General features: G+C 42.6%; 1 long non-coding RNA gene across 1 annotated transcript in view; it reads left to right on the top strand.

The window, feature by feature from the left end:
• The first annotated feature begins 786 nt into the window (after window positions 1-786).
• Window positions 787-17686, top strand: part of LOC115342268 — a 45209-nt gene continuing 28309 nt past the window's right edge. The window contains exon 1 of the long non-coding RNA XR_003923697.1: window positions 787-831. This is a non-coding gene — a long non-coding RNA (uncharacterized LOC115342268). The remainder of the gene's footprint in view (window positions 832-17686) is intronic.

Genomic DNA, 17686 nt, shown 5'->3' on the forward strand with positions numbered 1-17686 from the left:
TCCGTTGAGTTAATCAAGGGAAAAAGATATAGCATTCAGGGGAAAGACAGTCAGGTATACATGTACATACGTGGTCACTCTTATACCAGTCTGAGGAGCTTGGCTGGCTGGGCCAAAGGACCCTTGGTGAGTTGGGGCTTCCTGAAGCTGGTAGGTGTTCTGCAGTTTTGACTCAATGTTCAGCGAGACAAATTCTGCTGGCCTCTGCCCTTTTATAGCTTCTGGGGTTGCCAGGCTGAGTCCCTCCTGGAAGCTGACAGGGTTGTTGGGCCAAGTTCTCAGGGACAGCTATGCTTATACTACAGCCATGCTCAGCAAATCTGTCTCAGGCTGTGAGACTGCATTTCCCAACTGATGGATTTGAACCCCACTCTTTCTACTCTGACTCACCACAGCTTTTGTTGTAGCTGGTGACCTCCTCGACCTTTTTGGACTGATTGCCTCTGGCTCTGGGAGTCTGGGACTCTTTAGGGATGGGGTTGGGAGTAATTGCATTGGTAGTGCATCTGGTGAGAGCTTGTTCATCTGGAATCCAGGCATTTGTCAGGCAGATTCCTCTTCTTGGCAGTGCATGGATGTGGCTGAAAGGCTAATCCAGAATTTGAAGTGGGCTGTGTAACAGGATGCCTGAGTTGCAGCTGGCCAGTTTCTGAAAAAAGCTTAACGACTGCAGATGTAAATCCTTCTAAATATAACAGAAGAAACCAAGAAATATTTGTTGTCTCTTCTTTGTTGGATGGGTAATTTCCTGTAAGAAGCAAGTATTCATTTCCCTATTCTTTTTGTAGATGAAGCCAGAACTGAAACAGGGAAGACTAGATTGGTGGAGAGGTTTGGGTTTTTTTTGCATGTGAGCTTGAATTTAATTTTTCTTGTAAAATGGGCTGTCATGGATCAAGACTGTAACTGATCATGTTGGGGCCGTACTCCTGGACTGCTTAAGTCTAAGATGTTACATGTATAACATGGGGAAGTACTACTCTGGTTTCCGTTTCTTCCTCATTCTGTGTGTGTGTGTGACAGGAAAGATTTGGCCCTGAGTGCTCAGCCACTAAGCCAGGCTCAAGAAGTGTCAGCCCACTTCTGATAAGTCTTGTCCCTCTGCAAGGTCTGTCCTGTGTTCCTCTGGTCCTGTTCTTTGGCCATGACTTCAACCTGCATGCCATGCCTGGTCTAATCTATACCTTCTGAGAGTCTGCTGCTGCAGTTCCTCTTCAGCCAGTGCAGCTTGTAACACTTAGCAGTGAAGCATTTCTGTCCCGTGTTGAACAGGGAGGCGCCATACACACGTGTAAAGTAGCTGATTTTAGCCATCCTTTTAATGTATTTGGTTTGGTGGCTCCTCTCATTGTTACTGGCCCTCCTCACTCTCTAGAGACTGTGGGAAATGGGAGTACCAGGAAGTATTATTTGTCCTTGGTGTAACTTTTCAGCACTCTGTGTGTGATGGTGGTTGCAACTTCTTGACTTTTTCATGTAGCTTCCCAGAAGCTATGGGCCGTGTAGGCAGAGCATTGTGCAACCTGTACACTGTGTATTGGTTTTATTGTAGCCTGACTAGTCAATACACCTCATTGCAACTGCTCAAAGACCTTGTGATTTCCTGGATCTTGTATTTCATAGGTGTCAGCGGAAGCAATGATAGCAGCTGTGTATCCTAAGTCTTGAAAGATGGAGTTGATAACTGAATGAATTTTGAGATGCAGCTTGCAGAAAATATAAATAGGAGGATCAGTAGAGGGTATACCAGGAAAACATAACATCCAAAGCAAGCTAAAAGAAAATTGCATCACTAAGGCCACATAACCATTTCCCTAAAGTGGGAATTGTCTGTTTGGTGTGGAATATACTACTACTTTTCCCCCATCGGGCTGATGTATAAAGCTTGTGGAAGTGGTACCGCAAATAGAGTAGATGAACTCTGGACAAACACTGGCAAAGCTAGCTTTCATTTGAGTGTAAAATCACGCTTGAGTATAGACTTAAAAAAAAATCTAATCTAAACCCTCCTTTTTCTTGAATAAATGTGCTCAGTGCACTCTGATACTTTACTATACAGCTAGGGACACCTGTAGTTTAAGTGCTTTGCCACTTCATGCTTTAGTATTGTGTTACAGTTTGTGTCATATAGTTGGTGTGAGCCTTACTAGCTTCAAGCAATTATCCCAGTGGGTTTTGTTACTTTTAGCACTTTGGCGTGACCTGAATTTTGTGCAGAGTGTTTAAAAAAACCAAACCCAACCAAATCTTAGTCTGTTAAACAGTTTATTAGGGTGTACGCAAATGACAAGGTTTCAGTCTCTGACTTGTTGCTCAGGAAATGCTAATGTCCTTAATTAGTTCAACTTTCTCCCAGAAAAACAACTAACTTGTTTTGGACAGCCACACTGAAATCACCTTCAAGAGTATTCTAATTTGTGCATCAGTTGTGTATCTGTGGAGGTCTACATGGGTCATTGGCTAGGCAGAGGGACATGAAGTTATGGTTCCTGCAGATGGTTTCTGGTTGCTGTTTCATCCGGGTTGCGTCACTAATGTTTTGCAGTTGTGTGGGCAAATGTGCAGTGCCTGGCCACAGTGATGTGTCAGGAAGGTGTGGTGAGACTTGAGGCAGTCTCTGATCCCTTTGGAGGACTGCAGCAAGCTGTAGTGTGGCTGCACCTCTGATGTGGTTGCATGCAAAGTGCTTGTTGGGGCTGTGACCTCTGTGCATCATACTCAGAGCTGCCCCCTTTCAGAGAGGGCTGATAAATGTGCCCCAAGTAGGCACTCTGGGGAACTGGTGCACACCTTGCAGAGACTTAGTAGAGATACCTAAGGAATTGGAGGTGAACTCCCCTGAAGAGGACAATGTATTTCCTGAGGGAAGTCTGATACCTGAATAATAATGTAAACATCTAAATTGAAGCTAAAATGGTGGCCAGAATCATCTGTGCGTTTTGTTCACTGAGTCAGTGCAGTCTGGGGTGTGGCTTAGGCATTGATGGTGGCAGTGTCATAAGCAGTAACATAGCATCTGCCTTAGCAAAGCGGCAATGAATTTTCTTACCATGATGGTATGTATGTTTATTGGACTCATACTTTTGGGCAGAGTCTTGTTACAGAGTTGTCAAAGTGTAGAGCAAAAAAACCTCCATGAGTGCTAGGAAAGATGAAGATACACAAAGACTTTTGCAATCAATCTTGAATCTAAGCAAAGAATATACTAAGCAAAAATAGATCTATTCTTCCAGATTGTAATAGTATTCACTGTTGGATGATTCTGAACACTGAATGATTATTTTCTTTGCATATGTTTGTGTAGCTCAGTACCTACCCACACAATGATTCAGCAGTGCTGTGATTCTTTTTCTGATCTCCTGTCACTTTTTCCAACCGTGCAGCCTGTGCTGTTGCCACACAACAGCTCCCACAGGACACTCTCCTGTTTCCCTGCGTGTGACCTATTTTCATTTGCTTAAGCACAGCCATTACTCTAGCTCTATGCTGAAAGGCAGGATATGTGATATGAATGAAAAGGAAATAATGGCTTTGCAATACCCTCATGGGACTGTAGCACTCATTGCCTTACAGTACAAATGTGTAGCAGAGTTAGGGGAGCACAGGATATTCCTCAGAATTCCCAGAGCTCAAGTAGTTAAGCTTCTTTTGGAGTTTAAAGATTTGTGATTTATGGAATAAATCTTAAGCCTCACTCAAGGCTTTTTGCTCTTTTCTCTGAAGCATTTCTTGTTGGCCACAGGCTATAACTCCAGATAGGCCAGTCTTCTGATTTAATATAACAATTTCCATGGCCACATCATGCAATGTATAATGAATATTGTTATGCTTTCTCGGAATTAATGTAACGTTATGCATGAATGAAGGATGCATTGAACCATATGGAAACTTCCTAAGTGAATGCAACGATAGATTGAGTCTACTGTAATTGAATTTTGTTTTAACTCCATGTAGTAGTTCATTGGGATAGGAATTCAGAAAACATGCAAAAAGTTCATCAGTGCTGCCGGCACCTGAGAGCATGGGGTGATAGCAAGGCAGTATATGGGCTGTGGAATGAGGGAGTACAGATCACGGGACTGTCTGATTTCTGTTCTGAACTGTGCCTCCTTACTGTCCTCAGATGTAGGAGCTGACAGGAGCAATGGACTCTGCTCAGCATATTCATAAACACTAGCCTAATAATCTTGCGAACAAGTTCGTAGGTTTGACCTTGACGCTATTTTACCTTGACTTAGCATTTTCAGGAGAGTTGTGTATGAACTTGATCCTTTGGTATCGGACCTAGAGGGAATTGATGGTGGCAATAGTTCCCATGTTTTCCTATCATATTCCTGTTTGGGAGAGGAGAGGTAGTGTTGACTAAACTGTCTGCATGAACTAACCTGTATGTTTACGGTAGCGGACTAGCTTGAAATCTTCAATAACCTGCCTATATGGTGACTTGACCCTTTCTGAAGCTGATTCATGTGTGATATGGATTTGGTCTAGCACTTTTGCTTCTGACAGTAAGCATGCAAGTGGGTGTCTCAAGAAATTTTAATCTAAGTGATACTTTGTTTTACTTCCTTTTCTTCCATAGAGGACTGCCATGATGAGCTGCTCTTAAGTCTTCTGGAAGCTGTGCTGTTTTATTCCCAGTGACCTCCCCCATCTCGCCAAGCAGAGCCTTACTGCCAATTCCATTCTTCATTGACCTTTGGTTTTCTTTCATTTTTCCTCTTGTGAAGAGGCAATAATTTAACTGTCTGCAACATTTTTCTTATGAGACTGATACCTGGGTTTAACTACTGAGAATGCAACCATTTTTTTTTAATCTTACTGGGTATCCACTAGGTATCCACTGAGCATTATGTATACTTGACATTCATGAGGAGTTTTTCCTAGACTAATCTTGTTTTTCTTCTTATAAATGATGCATATAGCAGGCTGACAACCAAAGCAGTCAGTGGTTTTAATATCTCATTCTCAGCTGGTGGATTGCTTATACCAAAGAAAATTCCTATTATGCACTGTTTGTGAGTGACACAAACTTGGTTGAAGCATGGCAAAATGCCCTCTTCAGAAAGATATTCTGGGGGTTATAGGTTAGGAATAAGGAATAATTACCCTGGAGTCCCAAATGGCAAAATGCAGCCCCAAAAATTTCAAGTCCCGTTTTGTGATGTCCAGAACCAAAGATTTATAAGGACATGAGGCTATTGTCTGCATAATGTGACTAACTTGATTTTTTTTTTTTAACTCCTGCTCCTTACAAATGTGGTTAAATGAGCTATTCTTTATTTTTTTCTGATTGCATATGCCTGTTCCGCCATAATCTATTTCTCTTCTGTCTTTTACATCTGGAATAGAAAGTGTGGTGTTTTCTTGGATCCTCTTATTATTTGGTTATCATACCTTTACTGTATGAAATAGTTCTCTCTCAGTTTGTGTTACAGGTAGGTCTATGAACACATACTAGAAACCTACTGAGCATGTCCATGTAAGTGGAATCTGTTTTCAGCATTGGGCCACCAACATGGTCAGGGACTAGGAGGACCGGCCCAGGCAGGAGAGGCTGAAGGAATGTCTTCAGCCTAGAGAAGACAGCTGTGGGGGCACCTAACAGCAGCTTACCAATACCTTTGAGGAGATGGAGCCAGGCTTTTTGGTGGTGCATGCTGGGAGGATGAGGGACAACAGGCACAAACTGAAATGAGAAGTTCAGACTGGATATAAAGAAAAACTGTTTTACCATGAGACAAGTCAGGCAGAACTGCATGTTGCCTGGAGCACTTGTTAGGTCTCTGTCTTTCGATTCTTTGAAAACTTGACTGGATAAAGTCCTGACCAACCTGGCCTAACCTCAAAGCTGACTGATTGGAGCAGGAGCTTGGACTGTAGACTTACAGGCATCCCTTCCAATCTGAATTATCCTATGATGCTATGTTTTCCCTTCTGTTCAGTGGCAGACCACAGATGATAAGCTGTTGCTTTGTTGAAGTTGGAAATCTTAATGAAATGTGCTGAGATTCCAGACATCTGTCAGTGTGGTTATGTTAGATGGCACAGAGAGCTTCTGAATAGCTAATAGAATATTTAATCATAGGCAGTTTTGCTTTTCTCATGAATAAATGGTAGTAAAATCTACAGTGCACATGACTGTATGACCAGTGGCTGGGCAAAATTCCCAGTTCGATTGTCTTCCTGAAACCAGCTTGTGATGGCAAGATTTCCATGTCTTGTTTCACGTCATTTTGGAATACACAGAACTCCTGTGTGCAGTTGTCAGCACAGGTTGCTTTTGCCTTTGTCCAGACAGGACTGGGAGGTGTCGAGAAGTAGACTGCCCCTCTGTTGCTAATCTTCATTCTAAATTTGATTGGTTTCGTGAAATCTGTGGGGCAGCCAGCGAAGTAAAGACAATTGCTCGTATTGGCATGTTTTATTCATCAGAACCGTGAATATTGGGACCTGACCTCTTATGACAGTTGAACTGTTACTTTTACTTCTGTTTTTTCAAGTTTACATAACCTGATCCTGACCTTTCTTGCATGCAAAAAAAGGAAATTGTTATGAAGGTTGTACGTTTTTACTAACCTTTCTCTGATATTGTATTGATATTTTTCCAGTTGTGACAACTAATTCTGACACATCTAACCAGACAATGTGTCATTGTGACTTCAGCTGCTTTTTTCACTGAGCTCAAGTTTTATCTGTATGTAAAATGGACCTGGAAGCCGCTTCTTTTTGACCTTCGAGTTTTATACACTTATTTCAGGGTTTAGCGTTATTTCATTGCCAAGTCAATATTCAACAGTAATTAATCTCAGAATCACAGAAGAGCTGAGGCTGGCAGGGACTTCTGGAGACTGTCTAGCCCAACTCCTCTCAGAGCAGGGTCACAGTGCAGGTTGCTCAGGCCCATGTCCAATTCAGTCCATGTTGATATTCAAACCACAGGACTTTCTGGGCAGCCTATTGTAGTGTTTGACCACTCTCCCAGTAATTTTTTTTGTGCTTAAATGGCATTTCCTGTATTTTAGTTTGTGCCACTGCTGCTCATCCTGTCACTGGGCACCACTGTGCAGAGCCTTACTCTGTTGTCTTTACTTTCCCCTATCAGGTATTATCTATCATTTATAAGATTCCTCCTGAGCCTTCTCATCTTGAGGTTTCTCAGCACATTTCCTAATGTTTTTGCATGCATCTCTTTTCCCTCTTTCACACATTGTTCCAGGCTTAGCCACTTTTAATTTAGTGACTCTACTTTCAGTTTCAATTTTCCCATTTAAGTATCTGAGGTATCTCTGTCCTCGTTCTTCCTGAGCAGGGAAAAATAGGAGTTAATCAATGAATTCTAGGAGCAAATGTGATTGCAACCACTTTCTTATATATTTTGATAATACATGATACTCTGATGAGCACAAGCTGACTAAGAGTGAAGTAGCCTTTATAGCCTTTGGTGTTAATGTGCTAGGAAAGCCTCAAACTTTTGTCTATAAGCAACTGAATGAAGTCCACAAGGCGTGTATCCCTTTAAACTGTCAGCTTTCCTTTCTACCTTTTCATACTCTCGTGCTTCCAGTACTAACTGTGTGGCAAAAACGTAATTTGGTATATACTGTGCATTTCTGCATGCGTTCTGTCGTAGAAAATGTAGCCTTGCCTTCCTTCTCAGTTTCTGATCACAGCCATGAAGCACTGGTGCTGGATTTTTGTCTAAGATCTGCTCATAGCACATTGCCCGCTTCCAGTCTTTATACCTGTGATGGTTTTCCACATAGGCCTTGCACTGATGGTAGTGGACAAAAAACCCCCCACAGTTTTCTAATAGATCAGGCCCTGTGCCTTTGTAAATATTCCCCAGACCTGCACATCATTCTGCAGCTAGGACCACATATTCATGAGCCTGTTAACTGCACAGTCTTGCAACAGGCAGAGTAGGCTATAATTCTGCTATGCCTGTGACTATACAATATATAAACAATGCTCACAAAAGTCTATTGCCTCATATGCCTTCCTGACATCTTTAACGCTGTAGTAATGTTCATAATGTAAAAGGAGGAATCAGGACTTGGGTTATATAGTTTTTATTTGGCTTAAAAATCACCCAGCCTTTTTTCTGCTCAGGAGCAGTATGTGTGTATTAACATGTACCGTATTCTCAGATAAGAGGCAGTCACTTACTGTTATCTTCCTGACCATCCCAGTTTGTCAGGTATCAATTTTGTTCTGGTCAGCTGTTCTGCATCTATAAGATCCCCAGTGCCCCAAGCACCTTGAAGCTTTCCCTTGTGAGCTGCTTTTAAGCTGAGGCTTTACTGCTTGCCCCTGCATCTTCTACATTACAGCTGTGTAGCAGCTATGTCTGCTTCCAGTCTCAAACCTCCTTGATCCTGACCTGGGCCTGTGGCTTGTCTTCCTGGCTTGGCCTTGGACCTGCTCATCACTATGAATTTGCTGGGTGATCTCTGGACAGTATCTGGCCCGATCCCTGTCTCTGGATGCAGTTCTGGCACAGACTTGCCTTGCCCTTGCTGGGGAGGTCACTGCTGCCTGCCTTCATGCTCAGCTCTCTTGCAGAGCAGCTGACTTGCTACTCCATGACAGCATATCACAAGCTGAAGGGTTACCTGTCCTGCAGGTGTGCAGAGATCATGACTGTGTGTTTGTAGGATTCTGTAATGTATGAGGACATGGAGGCTTTTATCCTCTGAATTTCTCTACTTTATTAGATTACCATAAAAATCATCATTAGCAAGTATACCTATGATTAATAAATTGAATGTAAATATCAAGCTATTACAAATTACTATCAGCAATCAATAATATAGCAACAATCAATAGTATGGCAGAAATCAATTGTATAGCAACAATCAATATAATAGCAACAACCAAAGAGGTATATACTGTTACAGGTTCCTACAAACTTATCGCTAGTGAGGCAAATTTATCAACAATATAACAGCAGATATACTTATGGTAGATTACTTATATATACACGGTACCAAGTGCATTAAACAGATTCCAAAAGGGGTCAAACCATCTGAGAGGGGTGGACAAATTGATCCCAGAGGGGGACCCAACAATCTCAGAACTGGGAGAATGAACTGAACTGACCACAGAGGTGGGCCCAGAGGAGGACCAATAAATAACGGTCTCACTGCAAAGCTGATCTGTATCATGGAGTTTGGAGGCAGCCAGCTGTCCCTAGTGGTGGTCCAAGATCTGGTAGAAGGTTTGTGTGGAGAGTTCAACCTGTTTAGGAAAAGTACATGCAGCACTGGAAGCTTTCAGAGAAAAGTTCTACTTTGGATAAAAAGTCTTCCTTGTATCACAGAGACATAAGAGGCTGTAGGATACCACTGCTTCAAGCTGCCAATAGGCACTGTTAATTTATATTTTTCACCCGTAACAGCCAATAGATGATGGTTCTTGTTCTTTCAGACCAATTCTTATTTTCCCAGATTCTTTCCACTTTTTCATGTAAGTTGCTGTTATAGTCTCTTGGGTTTTGCACTTATTGATGGTATCTTAGGATGTTTCTGGTTTCTAGGTACTCAGCTGTCTAGTTTGAAGAGGCCAGCTGCACTTTTCAAGGATGTTTCTGGTTCCCAGGCTGGCTGGTATTTCTCTGTCAGTATTTTGCAGTGGACATTTTCTTCTGTTCACTAATTTGTTTTTCCTTCTAACCAGGCTACCTTTATGCCTGCTCACATCACAGGATTAGGAGAGAGACAAAGTCTAGGGCTTCATTTAGAGTATGAGTGCAAAGGGGGCACCAAGAGAAGGTTTAGGCTATCAGAAGACCTCTCCCCTGAGACCTGCTTGGTCTATGTCAGGGCTGGAGTCTGAGGGTTGAGGCTGAGAGAAGGGCTAGGGTTAGGACCAAAGCAAAGCCTCAAGTTCCACTTGGTGTGGGCTGAAGGGAGCTGTCAAGGGAAGGGTTGGGCTGCCAAAAGATCTCCTGCTGTGAACATTGGTTTTCAGCTGTTGCTGGGATTCTTGGCTTAATGTTCTGGCTGTGCCCATCCTTAGGGTTAGGAGAGGGGCAAATCCTAGAGCTTCTGTTGGAGTAGGGCTGCAAAGAGGACTCCAAAGGAAGGGGCAGGCTTCTAGAAGATATACCAGATACCCCCCCCAAGAACATTTTTGGCTGGGTTATGGCTGGGGTTGGGGTCTGGGTCTGAGGCTTACCCCATTCCTAGGATTAGGTTTAGAAATGAAATCCAGCTTGGAGCTCCAGGTTGATTTGGGTTGTAAAGGAGCTATTTTTGCCTTCTGTTCTCAGCCATAGAATCATAGAATGGTTTGGGTTGGAAGGGACCTTTAAAGATCATCTAGTTCCACCCCCCCTGCCATGGGCAGGGACACCTTCCGCTAGATCAGGTTGCTCAAAGCCCCATCCAGCCTGGCCTTGAACACTTCCAGGGATGGGGCATCCACAGCCTCTCTGGGCAACTTGGTTCCAGTGCCTCACCACCCTCACAGTGAAGAACTTCTTCCTTATATCTAATCTAAATATACCCTCTTTCAGTTTAAAGTTATTACCCCTTGTCCTATCACTACATGCCCTTGTAAAAAGTCCTTCTCCGGCTTTCTTTTAGGCCCTCCCTTAGGTACTGGAAGGTTGTTATAAGGTCTCCCCAAAGCCTTCTCTTCTCCGGGCTGAACAACCCGAACTCTCTCAGCCTGTCTTCATAGGAGAGGTGCTCCAGCCCCCAATCATCTTTGTGGCCCTCCTCTGGACTCACTCCAACAGGTCCATGTCCTTCTTATGTTGGGGGCCCCAGAACTGAACACAGTACTCCAGGTGGGGTCTCATGAGAGTGGAGTAAAGGGGGAGGATCACCTCCCTCGACCTGCTGGTTACGCTTCTTTTGATGCAGCCCAGATTGCGATTGGTTTTCTGGGCTGGGAGTGCACACTGCTGGCTTGTATTCAGTTTTTCATCCACCAGTACCCCCAAGTCTTCTCTGCAGGGCTGCTCTCAATCCACTTATTGCCCAGCCTGTATTTGTGCTTGGGATTGCCCTGACCCATGTGCAGGACCTTGCACTTGGCCTTGTTGAACTTAATGAGGTTTGCACAGGCCCACCTGATGATGGGCCTGCCCATCATCTCTGATGTCTCTTCTGAGAATCATTTTCCTGTCTTGGGCCCTTTTTCCCTCTTGGCTACATTAATTATCATGTTTGGAATTAAATTTCCCACTTCATGTTTGAATTCAGTCTGTCCTTGATACCAGCCATCTCATATTGGCTCTTGCTATCAGTTGTGTAGAAGTTCTCTCATTTCTTCATCCTTCCCAGCTTTGGTGTTGACACTGATTTCAGTGTTCTGTGATGCTTATAGGGTGAGAGATCAGGACACACAGAGACTTTGGGTCAGTTGTGAAAGGACTGTATGTTGCAGTGTGGTACAAGCATATTTCAGAACTGAAGCTTCATCTTTTTGACAGAAGAGGGAGGCTGTGTGCAAGGAAAGACTGTAGGCTGTTTTTTCTGTATTGCTGGAAAGGAAGGTCATCTTCTGGAACGGTTCTTTTCCCTGGACCATTGCTAGTCCTGGTTGTGGGGTTTTTTGTTTGTTTGGGTTTTTGGTTGTTTTTTTTTTTTTTAACCCTTCCCATTATTTTGTTTGCAGTGCTTTACATCACTGGTGAGCCTGCAGAGCCTGTGTTAGGAGAGTCCCCAGGCAACACCTCTGCAAGTTCTTTCTGACTGAACACAATGTCAGCCAGGTCTATTTTTCCACATTCAGTATTGTCTCATCATACTCCCCCTAGACAAGGGAATGAAAATTTAATTACAGGAGACTTCATAACCACCTTTTTTGGTTTTGAAGTCTGCTTTGAAGAGGCCATGCATATTTATGACTGAAGGTATAATATTCTGAATAAATATTTTTCCCTGTGTTACATCCCTGTTCTGTGTGTTTTAAGCCCTGCAATTGCGAAGGGGGTGGTGTTAATTTGAATGACAAAAAGTGCTCAGACAGGGCCTGTTCAGAAGTGATATGACAGTTTTTGATTCTCTCCTGGACAAAATGCTGATAAATGGTCCATCTGCTTTTATTTCATAGCCAGCAGCGGCTCTGTGGTGTTAATGGATTCATTGCTTCAGAAAAGAGTGGCAGGGCAGGTATTCTACCTTAACCTTTTCAGCTCATGTTTTAGCTGTTGGGGCTTTGAATTTTAAAAAGATTAAGTACTGTACATGGGCCTGAGCTTGTTCTCTGCTCTCTGTATGTGAAAGTGCATCATCTCCACAGCCTCCAAACGGATGGGCTTGGGTGGGTGTACTCTTTGCTGGGTAAAAAACTGGCTGGATGGCCAGGTCCAAAGAGCTGTGGTGAATGGAGTTAAATCCAGTTTGTGGTTGGTCACAAGTGGTGTTCCCCAGGGCTCAGTACTGAGGTCAGTTCTCTTTAATATCTTTATCAATGATCTGGACGTGGGGATCGAGTGCTCCCTCAGCAAGTTTGCAGACAACACCAAGTTGGGAGGGAGGGTTGATCTGCTCGAGGGTAGGAAGGGTCTACAGAGGGATCTGGACAGGCTGGGTCGATGGGCCAAGGCCAACTGTATGAGGTTCAACAAGGCCAAGTGCCAGATCCTGCACTTGGGTCACAACAACCCCATGCAATGCTACAGGCTTGGGGAAGAGTGGCTGGAAAGCTGCCTGGCGGAAAAGGGCCTGCGGGTGCTGGCTGACAGCCGGCTGAATATGAGCCAGCAGTGTGCCCAGGTGGCCAAGGTGGCCAACGGAATCCTGGCCTGTATGAGAAATGGTGTGGCCAGCAGGACTAGGGAAGTGATTTTCCGCCCTGTACTCAGCACTGGTGAGGCCGCACCTCAAGTACTGTGTTCAGTTTTGGGCCCCTCACTACAGGAAAGACATTGAGGTGCTGGAGCTTGTCCAGAGAAGGGCAACAAAGCTGGTGAGGGGCCTGGAGGTGGGGTTGTTTAGCCTGGAGAAAATGAGGTTGAGGGGAGACGTTATTGCTCTCTGCAACTACCTGAAAGGAGGTTGTAGTGAGGTGGGTTTTGGTCTCTTTTCCCAAGTAACAAGTGATAGGAGGAGAGGAAATGCCCTCGGGTTGTGCCAGGGGATGTTTAGACTGGATGTTAGGAAAAATTTCCTCACCAAAATGGCTGTCAAGCATTGGAATAGGCTGCCCAGGAAAGTGGTTGAGTCACCATCCCTGGAGGTATTTAAAAGACATGTAGATATGGCACTTAGGGACATGGTTTAGTGGTGGACTTGGCAGTGTTAGGTTAATGGTTGGACTTGATGATCTTAAAGGTGTTTTCCAACCTAAATGATTCTATGACAATGCACCTTTGTGAAAGCAGGTGCCCTACTTGAGTTTCAGACAGGTGCTAGGTATTTGACAGTATGCTTTTCTGCAAATGTCATTAGGTGTGTTCCTTAAAGTCAGCTTAAGAGTGTGTATATGTATGTATATGTTATGTATGTATGAATGAATATTTCCATGCTATAGTTAGATTAAAGTACAATGAAAGTGAGATTTTATTTAAAGAAATTTGTATATGTAAATCTTAAATTGGGCTGACACCTAGTGGTGGATGTACTTCTAATATGGTTACGTACAGTCTACAGATTCCTTGGTCCTGTGGGTCCTCTGAGTTAAACTGAGGCTGCTTGAAACTATGCTTTTCTCTGGAGACGCCAGAGAAGACCTGGATTTGCTCAAAAGAAGGGCTGTCCCTGGAGTTCCTGCTCTCCACCTTTCCTGAAATTCCTGTCTTCCTCCTGCCTGCTTTTCCCTCTCATCATCCTTTTGGGTGCATTGCTTTGCCATATACCACTAGGTCTATATGTTAACAGAGCAGATAAGATTACTATAGTACTTCAAAGCCCAGAATTTTTCCTGCTCTTTCCTGCTGAATAGCTGATGATGCATTTTTTTGTGTCTAAATTAGAAACCGAAGGAGATGTTCAGGATGTTTTCTGCCAGTATCTAGCTGATTAAACAGCTTCTGTTAAAGAGGTGAAGCTTTTACTTGATCAGACATTTAAGGAAAGAAACCCATCTGAACAATTTAAGTGGGACTTGTGGCTGGTTTCTAAGGAGGTGCAACATAAAGCCTAAATTCCTGGGCACTGGCTTCAAGTTTATCTTGAAGAGGGCTGGGAGGAGGAGAGTTAAGGGCCAGCTGATCCAGAGGGAGCAGCTGATCTGTGGGGTTGTAGCACTTGGCCGTGATGGACTTGCAAGAGGATGTAGGTTTAAAAAGGAGATCCCATGGCTGAGGATCAATCAGCACTGAGTGCATGAAAACAAGAGCCAAGAATAATCAATGCTTTGAGTGGCTGAAATATATGGACCCTGGATATAATAGGAAATGTGGGCCATTGGTTTACTTAATATGGTCTACTTCATAATATTTGGTCTATTAGAAGGTACTACCTCTCCTTATGCTACTTTCCTATAGCTTAGACCATCCCAGCTACACTACAATGCATACAGAAGTGGCTTTGCTCACCAGCTAGAGGCCAGCACTGTGTCTGACCTGGGTAGCACTGCTGATCTTGGGATTATTTCACTTCTGATTTATTTTATTTTTAAGTATTTTCCTAATAACTGGAGCTAATACTGTACAGCACCAGTGGGTTTACAGGGCCAGGTATGATGCATTTTGCCTGTGTCTAGAGCTTTGTCTGTCTTTTCTAATTTAATTTTTATGGGTGTCTCTAATTGTACCGTAATGTCTGTCTGTCATCAACTTTTGTAAAGACAGGGATGCAAATGAGTGTAAATCCCTGAAGCGGAATTTAAGAATGTGGCACCAAGGTAAGTCATAATACAGCAACATAATTTTTCCCCTCTCTGTCTGTTCATTTTTTGGTGAATTGATCTACACTGTTTTTACTAAGGAAGAAGGTTCTTGGCTCTTACATAGGCAATTATTCACATGGGTTCAGTATTTATCCTAGATATATTTTGGCAGTTTATAGAAAAAATATCTTATTGGTTTTGCCAACAATTAAAAAATATAAACTTTCTACAAATCTTTTTAGGTTCAGTAGGTCTGGTTTTAGTTCTTCCAGAGAATGCTTTGTTGTCCAATACATGTTTTTGCACTAGTTATAAATCAAAGGCATTTTCTTTACAAGAGCCTATTTAATTAGTTTAAATATAAAAATTGTTCCAAGAAGCACTCACCAGATTTGCAAGTGGCTAAAATGATTGACAACCAGACAATCAGAGTTCCTATGTCTCTCCAAGCATTCTGGTGCTGTATCTAGTAACTGGAAGGTAATAGCTAAATTATCATGTAGCAGGTTCTAGCTTACCACTGAAATAGTATAAAACTTCCCGTTCCGTTTACCAAGAGGACATATCTCTAAATTAGTTGCTTATCTATTTATTGCCTTTTTCAATCTGGAAAAAAAAAATTTTCAATCTACTAACATTCTCAAAGTAAAATAATGGAATGCTAGTTGGTAATGCTCTTAATTAGCTAAGTACTTTTGTTATTGATTTTGTTATTGTACAATTGATTAAAATTGGATTAGCATTTGTCAGCAATGACAGTGGTAAGGCCTGTCATCCTTATTTCCTTAGTTAAGGTAGTAGGACTAGTGTTAACTTCATTAATTTTCTTGGGAAACTGAATATTTAAGTGCTTCAAACTAGGATGTTGTCACTGCAAGGGGCTACTGATCAATATTTTCTCTCTTGGTCATTGGCACAGCTTTAGTCCCAAAAAATTCTACTGTATTAATATTTCCACAAATTACCTACTGTATCAAATGCATTAATTATTTATTTTTGCAAGTTTTTGTGTAACAGTATGCTGCTAGGATCAAGCAGTATTTTAATCTTGTTATTCTAATTTCATAGTAATTCTTAAGTTTTATCACTAATAACAAATCAAGGGTGAAGCAAATAACAGGATTGGAAGGGAATATTCCTCTGGTTTAACCCCAGTCCCTAATTTTTAAAGCATAAGTTAGCATCTGTCTTTAAAGAAAAGATAGACTCTGCATATTCTCTGTCCAATTTCTTAAGTTACCTCACCAGTTCTGCCAACTGGACTTCTCTCCCCTCCCTGCCCTTTTGTTTGTTTTTTTTATTACAATCAAATTCTAAAATCTTTTACCTTGAATACAATTTCTGGACATGCCAGAAGTATGGGGGGGCCAGAGGTATATAGTTAATCTCAGAAATTGAGTAACACAGCAATGTGACAGTCCTTATCTACCAATAGCAGAAAGTTAATTTTTTTGTCATTAGTGAATCAAATATATTCAAAGTGTGTGCTATCTGTCATATGTATCATATCTGTGCTGACTTCAAGGTGAGCTGATGCTCGACATGCTGCAAAAGTTGCTGGAGATAAATGAGGGTTGTGCTGCAACAAATCCAGAAGATGCCAACTCTGCACACTGTGTAATTTGCATTAGACCAGAAATCTGTTGGTATGATGGGAGATTCTCCGGTCTTTGTTCCCTACTCCTGTTCTTGTCCATCAGAGAACTTCTCTTACTGCCCAAGACATTCTGGCTTGTATTTGGCATGTTTGTTTCCTGTGGTCTTTCACTAGACCACTGGAGGCATGAGTGGTGCCTGCCCCAAGACAGCACTTGTGCTGGGCGCCCATGTGGCAAGAAGGTTGAGCCCTGCTGTCATGTCCTGCTGCAGCATCACTCCCCTCCCTCTTCCAGCTTGGCCAGGTGCCTGCCATCCCTGTTGCTGCTCGCAGTAGTGATTGTCTTGGACCTTCCACAATGCCGATACAAAAAAATTATAATGGCACTGTGATAGAGCATTATAAAACTGATTTGAAAAGCATGATGCTATATAAACTTCCTAATGGTACACTTCCAGCTACTGTGCATAACTGATTATAGTGTTGAAATTACATTGCAGTTACCAAAAAAACTACTTAAATCACTTCAGTAAATGCATTGCTGTGTGAGCAGTATAATATACTCAGCTTGCTGTCACTGATACTCAGTACGTAAACATAGCACACTTGTGTAGCTCCTATACTGCTTGCGGTGATGATATGGAAGATCACTGGCTGATCTTATCTTAGCAGTAAGATAAAAATGACAAGCCACAAGAAAGTCAGTCAAACATCTCAGTTAATGCTCACCAAAAGTGTGCCAAGTCCTCCATGCTTTTGCCTCTTTCCAAAGAGGGTATGTGTATCAAAGTGCTCATGAGAGACAACAGAGCCTTTGGCACCAAGGGTGCAACACTGAGTGCTTACAGTAGCACAGCTGCTTGCTGTAATGTGCATTTATCTTGGTGTTATCGAGTGGTTGGCTTTCTGGCAGGCTTCCTACCACATCAGTGGGTGATGTTCCAACTCTGGAAATGAAAGGGTACAATTTTACTTCTTTTCCTTGCACTCTGTTAACAAGAGTACTGTGTACAAGGTCCTTATTGTTTTACTTGGTGTTGCCAGTGTAATTAAGCCTCTCTCAGAATTGATTTGGCATTCACTTCAGTTGCTGAATAACACTCTGTCATATCAGGGGCTGGTTACCTACAGCAGTAGTGGGCCTGCCCACTGACTTGCAGCAGGACCTGCTAGAAGGGGAAGTGTGCAATGGGCTCTGCAAGATCACAGGGAAGAAAACATTTATTTGGAATGCATGTGTGGCCCTTTTGTAGCCACATCTTTAAAGGCGAAAAAAAAATTAGCCAGATGTTTAGTGTGGAA

This window comes from Aquila chrysaetos, chromosome 5 (genome assembly GCF_900496995.4).
Source record: "Aquila chrysaetos chrysaetos chromosome 5, bAquChr1.4, whole genome shotgun sequence".
NCBI classification, from domain to species: domain Eukaryota; kingdom Metazoa; phylum Chordata; class Aves; order Accipitriformes; family Accipitridae; genus Aquila; species Aquila chrysaetos.